The sequence below is a fragment of the Tasmannia lanceolata genome, unplaced genomic scaffold, assembly GCF_043159265.1.
Source record: "Tasmannia lanceolata isolate RefF3 unplaced genomic scaffold, GAP_Taslan_0.1 ptg000004l, whole genome shotgun sequence".
Classification (NCBI taxonomy): domain Eukaryota; kingdom Viridiplantae; phylum Streptophyta; class Magnoliopsida; order Canellales; family Winteraceae; genus Tasmannia; species Tasmannia lanceolata.
The window spans coordinates 10,681,665-10,690,849 of NW_027518681.1; the positions used below are offsets into that span (position 1 = coordinate 10,681,665).

A 9,185-nucleotide genomic window follows, 5' to 3' on the forward strand; every position below is an offset into this window, starting at 1 on the left:
AAATGAAATGCAATTTTGTCCCATGACCAGTTTTGGACTCAAAATCAATTCTCAAAATCCAAAACGAATATGGCCTTGTATCAAATGTGATGGAAAAGTAAATTAATCAGGCTGAATTGCATGCCATAATGTTTTGTACACATGTCTTTATTATATAAGTCTAGATTTGTTGCAAATGTGAACAATCTTTCTGGTACATAATCAACCTACAAACACATAAATCTCCTCGTTTTTTTTTTTTTTTGGATTAAGAAACCATGCCTATATTTGTTGAGAGACTTGACTTACAACTGAACAACAAGTTGTTGAGGAGTGCAAAGGGCTCCCTCTAGCTCTAAAAGTGATTGGAGCTTCATTAAGAGGCCAACCTCCACTAGTTTGGAAAAGTGCCAGAAACAAACTATCACGAGGAGAAGCAATTTCTGATTCTCATGAGCTCAAATTGCTCAAATGAATGGCAATTAGTATCGACTGCTTATCAACAAAGGTTAGGGAGTGTTTTCTAGATTTGGGTTTCTTTCCCGAGGACAAAAAAATTCCTCTGGATGTACTTATCAACATGTTGGTTGAGATACATGATCTTGATGAAGAGGATGCTTTTGCAATACTGATTGAGCTTTCAAACAAAAATCTTCTCACTCTCGTGAAAGATCCACAGTATGTATTGAGAAACTCAGATGATCTGTTGAATTTAAAATTTGAATATTCCTAACACCTAAAGAAATCCTAATTTAATCTAGTTTTTCCCTTTTAATTATTTGTATCTCAGGAACCGGGCTGGGGACATATATATAGCAGTTATAGTGAGCTTTCTGTCACTCAGCATGATGTTTTGAGAGATGTTGCACTTCACATGAGCAACCGTGAGAGTTTAAACATGCGGAAAAGATTGGTTATGCCAAGAAGAGGAGATGGGCTCCCAAGGGATTGGCTGAGAAATAAGGATCAACCCTTTGAAGCCCAGATTGTTTCAATTCATACAGGTATTCAATTCATCATTTATCTGTTCTCTTAGTTCAGTTAATTTTTCATCTATGCTTCCATCTCGTATCCTTGTTTAATTCTTAAATGGTTAGCTTTTTCTCTTAAGACTTTCATCTCATTTGAATAGTGTGCTCTACTCAATAAAGATACTAACTCTGATTAAAACATGTTTTTAGTAGGTAAAATGAAAGAATCCGACTGGGTTGAGATGCACTTTTCTAATGCTGAAGTTCTCATGCTACATTTCTCATCAAGCACGTATTTCTTACCGCCATTCATCAAGATAATGCCAAAGCTCAAAGCTCTAGTTATAATAAATTGCTCCAGCTCAAGCGCAACCCTCCACAATTTATCAGTGTTCACCTCATTGGTTAACTTGACGAGCATCTGGTTAGAAAAGATAACTGTCCCTCCCCTACCCGAAACCAGTCCCTCTTCGAAGCTTACGAAAAATTTCTCTAGTTCTTTGTGAGGTTAATGACAGTCTCAATGGGTCAGTAGCCGATCTCCCTCTAATATTCCCTCGCCTGTCAGACCTCACCATGGATCACTGTATCGATCTAATCAAGCTACCATCAACCATCTGCAAAATCCGTTCTCTTGAGAGTCTAAGCATCACCAACTGCCATGATCTGTATGAGTTACCGGCCGAACTAGGCAACTTAAATTCTCTACAGATTCTTAGAGTTTATGCCTGCCCATCATTGAAAAAGCTTCCTCAAGTGATTTGTAAGCTGAAGTGATTGAAATATCTTGATATCTCTCAATGCGTGGATCTGAGAAATCTCCCTGAAGGGATGGGTCAGTTGATTAGTTTGGAGAAGATTGACATGAGGTAGTGTTTGCAGATAAGTTATCTTCCTTCTTCGATGGCGTCATTGAGGTCTCTGGTACGTGTGATATGCGACGAAGATATTTCCTTTTCCTGGAAAGAAGCGGAAAAGGCGATACCAGAGCTTCGGGTTCAGGTTGCAGAGGTGTGCCATACTCTGGACTGGCTTGTGGAGTGAATTAGTCTTCCATGCTAATGCTTATGTTTAAGTTGCTGTGTAAATAATTTTTTTATGACATCTGAAAATTCTTATGTACATAGTCTTCAGTTTTTTTTTAATTATGTAAACATTTGGTCCCTTCTTCAACATTTCACCTCAGAAAGATAATTATGTTAGCTAGACTCCTCTTTTGTATATATTATACAAACAAGTCATCCATAAGAAAAAAATTGTTACACAAACTCCATTTTTTATGGGTGGGCTTCTTTGGTTCACTTCTATTACTTAGTTTGGCATGCTTTTGAATCAATCTTTGATTGTATTTAAGAAAAAACATTCAAATCCTTCTCAAATCCATAAATTCACTAGGATGCGAATAGATAAACAAAAGTTGAAGATGAAGATGATAGATAAATAAGAAATGAAAATCTTTGACTAGGAAGTTAAAATTAGGCATATAACCACATATATTTCATGCTGGTCCGAAATTTGCTGGTTTTAGTATTATCATGAACTATATTACCAACCGGTTCATACCACGACATGCCCTACAGCAAAACGGGCAATATAGAACCTAGGGTCTGTTTAGTTCTCTTTCGAGTAAAATTTTGGTTAAGTTGTCTTTATGTAGACTTTAAGTAGACTTCTCAAGTGTTGTTTGGCAGTAATGTAAAGGGCTAGTAAAATGCTGGAAAAGTGGAAAATATTGATTTTCTAGTTGTTTGGTGATGCCCAACAAAATAACTTTTTTATGTGTTTTTCTAGTAGTTTGTCAAAGGTTAAGATAAGCGCCTGCTGGGCCAAACACAACATATGGTAAAAGAAGATGGTCTTAGTCTCTTAGATTAGGGTTCTTTCACGTAGGAGCCACTTTTACATTGCTCCACCCAAACTTATTCACTTTCTTTTGAGCTCGTTTCAGAATTTCAGTCAACATATATAAAAACCGACTGATGACAAAAATATATGTGAATTTCAATCACATATTCACATCTTATATAGCCGTATGGGTCCATGTAATCTGAAACTTGGTTCTCAATCCATGCATCTAAGAACCATTAATGCCAAAAATATTTGACCCAACTCTTCCTTTCAGACTGATGAAAGAGACCCTGTTTCTGTTTTGATGTACTTCAGGGATATGATGTTGATTTAAACATAGCATTTGTCCGGTTTATATAGTAACTTGTTTGGTTGTTTGTGGGTTTTCTTCAAACCAGGTTTATCTCTTGAGAATCTTTCTCTAGAAGCACATGATTTAAAGGAGTAGGCGTAGAAGAAGGTTCAGTTTAAAAGAAGGTTGAACGAAAAAAAATGATTTTCGTCATCTGTGATCCTTTTGTGATGTGACATTAGACAAACACTTTGTTTATGAAAGGAAAGTAATATACTCACTCCCTTTTCTTCCCCGGGGAAGAAAAGGGGGCGAATATATCACCTCCCTTTTGAAATTACTTTTGTTATTTGCACCTATTTTGGTTTGTCCTGTCGTCAAAATGGCAAACCAAAGGTTGGAAACAGTCATTTTAAGGGGGTGAAAATTCATTTCCCTATATCTAACCATTATTTTATTTTATATGTTATTAAAGAGAATAAAATCATACTTCGACAATATATCTAGAATTACAAATAAACTCTTTGTGCAAATCCAATGCATCTCTCTTTATAATGTTAATAAATGTAAATCAGTGTCATATATAAATACTTTTAAATTGTGTGGTCATTTGCCCTCTTTCGTAGATCCATGATGAAAAGATTGTGATAATTTATAATCTTCATCACATGACAATATCCCTAATCCTTTGACAGCAGTAAACGTTGTTAAAGGAATCAGTTCATGCAAATGGAAGAAGAAGAACATAATTTCGCAAGTTCATGATCAGCTCAGAAAAAATTAGGAGAAGATTTCACTAATTCTTGGATTATTTACAATAGAGCTCAAGGTGTGCTTATATTGAACACATACATGATAAACATAGAAAGAGATCAAGCAGACTATGGAAAGAGATAATGATGAAATATTCTAATCAAATATACTTACTAATTAAATCTAGCTGCCTATTCTAGTGGGTTGCCTCATTAACCAACTTGCCTAATCTCCCACAAGAAGATCTAACGGTGAGATCTACACCTAATCCAATGGTGGATCTCACATATTCTAACAAGCTCACCCTATTCAAAAAATGGACAATTTCCCACATATGGAAGGAAGCAAACTACGCAGCAGATTTTTATCCAAAAGAGATTGTCCGATCAAAGGAAGCCCCATACATACCTATATCGAGTATCTTCAAACCATTGATGGACATTGTACCTAAAGATTCGAATGGTTTTCTTTATACTCGTTTGTACTTCTTCTTTTTATTAATAAACTGGTAGGGGTCTTCCAAACCCCAACTTAATGACCCAGAAAAAATAAAAAAATCCTTGACATATATTGTACACAGCTGTGATTGTTTAATTACAACTATAATTCATTTTTATTTTTTTTATGTAAATTCATTTCCAAAAGAGTGTCTATTAATTTCATGACATGTACATTGAGAAGAGGAGTAATGCCACATCAGATGATTAGTCAACTTTGATGTGAATGACTAGTGTTGTGCAAACAACATTCGTTCCACATAGTTAAGGGGTAGGTGGGTGTGTGGGTGTGTGTGTGATAGGGGAGATAAGGAGTAGTGATCTTCACCCTTCATCTAAAAAAATGAATAGCCTACCTTTTAGGTCATGGAGGAGATATTTTACTAGAACTATCTACATGATGTGCACAAGCAACATTCTGCCTGTTACGATCTCAAATCAGTTCGCAGTGCGGTTGATCTTCTTAGAGGGAAGAGATCAGTCTCTTGACCCACTTCGAAGTCCTCATCTTGACCCACATCGAGGGAAGGGTCGGACCACCTTTGTGCTCAAAGACACAATTTTTGGTATAAATTTCTCCATTCATTTAAGAAAAGATTACTTACGTGTTATTTATAGAAAACCCACTTGACCACTTCCTCTAAAACTCCTACCCAAGCCTATCCAGATAACTCTTATCTGTGGGACTCCTATCCATACCAAACAACTAGAGAGAAAATTCCAAAGCTTGCCAATTAGTGAAAAACAAGATCTTGTGCAGAACTTTTTGAAATCCTTCTCTCTTCTCCTTTTCTTATCCCCCCTCACCTCTTCTCTTCTTCTTCTTGCAATTAGTCACCATTGGCATGTCATCATCATCGACTGAGGCATCTCCATTTTTAAACTGATCTCATTGTGTCATTCATCAAAGCTTCTCTGTTGTATTTTTTTGGAATTATTGAAATGTTGATTATGAGTGAAGATCTTCCTGATGGGGTTAAGAAATTTGAGCAAAATAGTAGAGTTTTCGATGACGACATTGTCGGAATTGACAACGCTGATAATCATCGACGCCTTATTTTTGTGGTTTTTTTCTCTTTTTTCTTCTATCCGATTTCTCTCTCTTTTTTTCTTTTCTTCTTTTGCTTCTTTTTTTTTTTTTTTTTTCCGTGGAAGCCTTCTCGACATTGCTCATGGTGCATAAATTAAACTCTTCGCTCAGCTTATTCAAACATGGAGGTTCCTCCAGCTTTAGGCCGAATGTCGATGCCAATCAATCGCAACTGGCATTTAGGAAATCCAGATGCCTTTTGATCTCTCTCATTGTCTCCTCTCAATTATTCATTGTTGCTCAAATTTGTTTCTACTTGAGGCCACGATCTTGCCACTCTAATACCAATTGTTATGAACTCAAATTAGTTTGCAATGTGATTGATCTTCTTAGAGGGAAGATCAACCTCTTCACCCACTTTGAAGGAAGGGTTAGTCTTCCTCCTAACCCACTTCGAGGGAAGGGTCAGTCCTCCTTTGTACTCAAAGACACAATTTCAAAGATAAATTTATTCATCCATTTGAAAAGGACTACTTTTTATTTATAGAAAACCCACTTCACCACTTCCTCTAAAACTCCTATGCAAGCCAATCTAGATAACTCTTATCTTCGGTCTTTTTCAATAAAATCATCACGTAGTAAATGAACAAAACCCAAAGTGATGTCCCGTTCCCCTAAGTCTCCTATCCATACAAAACAGCTAGAGAAAAAATTTCGAGAGTTATAAAAAAATATAAACTAATTTATTCTGCAGGTTGGGACTACTGGTCCCGAATGCTCTTTCAATATTTATGAAATATGTCCATCTTTCAAAAAAAAATAAAAATATTCTACCTTAAGTGGAACCTATCTAAGCACGTAACACTACCAATGAAAAAAATTCAAAAGAGAAATCAAATCCCAGCTTGTAGATCTGAAAATCCACAACAGCTTGAGGTAACAAATAGTCCACTTGAGGTAATAAATAGTTTTGATTGAAAAATAAGAACCTGCATTCTCACCTCACCTGATCTCTTGTTTACAATATGAAATCATTATCAAACTTTTATCTTCAAATATATATCAAGCCTAATCATTTTGGTCAAGGCAACACCCAAACCTTTCTTTACAAAATGCTAGATGTGATCTTTGAACGGAAACAAGTGTTATATTTATGTTTTAAATTCTATCCCATGTATATGCCTATTTGTCCCTCCATTCTCCCCCCTAATTTCCTCCTCTTCATCCTCCTTCCCAGATTTTTAGGAGTTTCTTCTTCTTCTCTAATGGAGTTTTAATTTTCCCCCTTTCTTTTTTTTTCTCTATTTTTCTTATTTTCTTCTTCATCTTCTTTATCAATACTTAGGTATTTTTTCTAATTTTTTCCTTTTTTTCTTTTCTATTTTTCTTTTCCTTCTTATTCCCTGAGAAAAAAACCCTTAAAATCTTGAATAAAAATATTTTAGAAGAAAGGAAATTTGTTATTTTTACCCTTTAAACTTAGTGTATTGGTAGTTTGTTTAAAACCTTGGCAACTTTTAATAGCTTCAACAATGATAGTTGGTCCTTCAAAAATATAATCAACAGTTAGTAGCTTCGACAATGATAGTTGGTCCTTAACGAAAATGTAATCAACAGTTATTCAGGCTGGATAAAGCAGAGCATAAGACCATCCATTCAATTACGGGAGTGTAGGGGTGTGACCCACCTGGTGGGGCCCAGACACCATTAACAGCTTGCAAATCTCACCGTTGGTGGAATTTATAAGACCCACACAATATCTGGATGTCCCATCATATCTACTAATTGGAACTGTGGGGACCCACGACAAGCTAAATTTATTAAATATGATAGATGTACTGAAGATCGATGCAGCATGCAGTCTATCCAATGGGGTCTGGTGTGACATCATTTGTTTCACTCATCTTCCAAAAGGAAAAAAGATATCTGAGAATGCTTTCATGAATCAGAAAGAGAGTACTTAGGTTCTCCCAATAACTAAAAAGTGTATCATAGGTTCTTCGATCGGGAAAAAGTGGGATTTACTGATTCGACAAAAACCAACTGTCAAAGGATCAACTCAAAACAAGTCACATCAATTACCAAACCAAACAAACATATTTACTTAGGTTCTCCCAATAACTAAAAAGTGTATCATAGGTTCTTCGATCGGGAAAAAGTGGGATTTACTGATTCGACAAAAACCAACTGTCAAAGGATCAACTCAAAACAAGTCACATCAATTACCAAACTAAACAAACATATTTCACTCTCCCATTGAACTAATGTTCCTATAACGTTTTCTTCATGCGTTACATATTCTGCCAGAAAAACGAATAAATAAGATTTTTACAGACAAGAGTGGCAAAATTTTTGTCATAGCAACATATTGGTTAATGCAGCTCATTAAGAAAAAAAAGACAAAAAGATAGTCAGGATCTTGGATATCACACCATATTTAAGATTTAGAAGAATATACAATCTATGATATTCAGGATAAGCATTGCAGAACAACACGGAACATTAGATAACTATAACTTTACCTGAGGCTGATCTTCAACTCCCACATAACTCAACTAGCCAGCAGGGGATTGAGAACATGCCCAATGAAAAGCACCACTCCAGTCATATCTTCTCTGATCAGAAACACGAATGGGTGATCAGCTAAGAAGTCCATGGGCTCTTTGGGAGAAACAGACCTCAAGGCTATCACAGCAGCAGAAGCGGCGGCTGCTTCAGTTCCTTCTTCATTTACTTCGATTACGGATTTATGGGAAATGCTCGAAACATATAGGCTCCGGCTCAGAGGTGAATCCACCATCTCAGTTAGGTCACCTTCATCGGAGAAGGGCAATGCCAGTCCTAATTCCTTTAGAACTGTAGAAACTTCAAACCCAAATGAGAATTTGAACTTCGGAATCCTAAACTCCCCAACTTGGACTTTTTGGACTGGGAGATGACGATCTATGAATCCAGAATCAGAACCCAACTTCTCTACGAAATTGTGCAGCCCGTCTTTCTCATCAGGAAGAAAAAAATAAATGGAGAACTGCCTCTTATCTGTACCTTGTTTGTAAGGAAGTGTAAGGACTTTGAACCCATTGAAGGAGCTGAGAAATTGCTTTTTCTTGCTGGTCATGAAAGGCACTTGAACAGAGCCACCATCAAGAAGGTGGAAGTCAAAGTCTTTGGTTTTAGAGCTATCAAACTTCTCATTCCAAGCTCCTTTAAAATAGAGTGCATTTGCAAAGATTAGTTTAGTCAAATTGTCAACTTATGTGGAAGGAAGAAGCTCTTTGATAAGGCCATTGGTCTCATTTTCGGCCCATGAGTTCACGTCATTAGTTACTTGGGAAGCCTTCAAGAACACCACAACCAACATATTCATTAACACCAATAATATCAATGACACAATGACATATGAATCATGCATGCATAAAAATCATATCACCAACATTAGCAGTCAGCAGCACCATCCTAAAGATCAACATCATCTTCAGAGAATTATATCATTAAAAAGGAAAAATAAGATGTAGGTTTCTAAAGCTTGAATGAAAAGTTTTTTAATAAAAAACACTGAGAATTTACAAGTATTATCAATTGTTTTTTCCTTTTGAATGGTATTATCAAATGTTTATGCCACATTTTTTTTTATGTAAGAAGGCCTCCAAAATAAAAGAAATGGAGTTGCCAACTAAACTCATACAGATTAATCTGCAACAATGTGGAATATGAGAAATTCTAAGGTGCCAGAGCGTGGAACTCCGGTGTAGGCAGTACGACGAAAGTACTGCCCTTGATATTTGATGCAACAGCAGCCTCTTAAAAAGCGGGCT

At 36.1% G+C, this 9,185-nt stretch overlaps 2 pseudogenes across 1 annotated transcript; one reads left to right on the forward strand and one right to left on the reverse strand.

Annotated features, from left to right (window-relative positions):
• The first annotated feature begins 283 nt into the window (after positions 1-283).
• Positions 284-2,170, forward strand: LOC143875910 (disease resistance protein ADR1-like; annotated as a pseudogene). The gene is made up of 3 exons (XR_013250239.1): positions 284-657; positions 770-983; positions 1,164-2,170. The product of XR_013250239.1 is annotated as a disease resistance protein ADR1-like (transcript).
• A 5,393-nt stretch (positions 2,171-7,563) lies between these two features.
• Positions 7,564-8,821, reverse strand: LOC143875439 (serpin-ZX pseudogene; annotated as a pseudogene).
• Between the last annotated feature and the right edge of the window lie 364 nt (positions 8,822-9,185).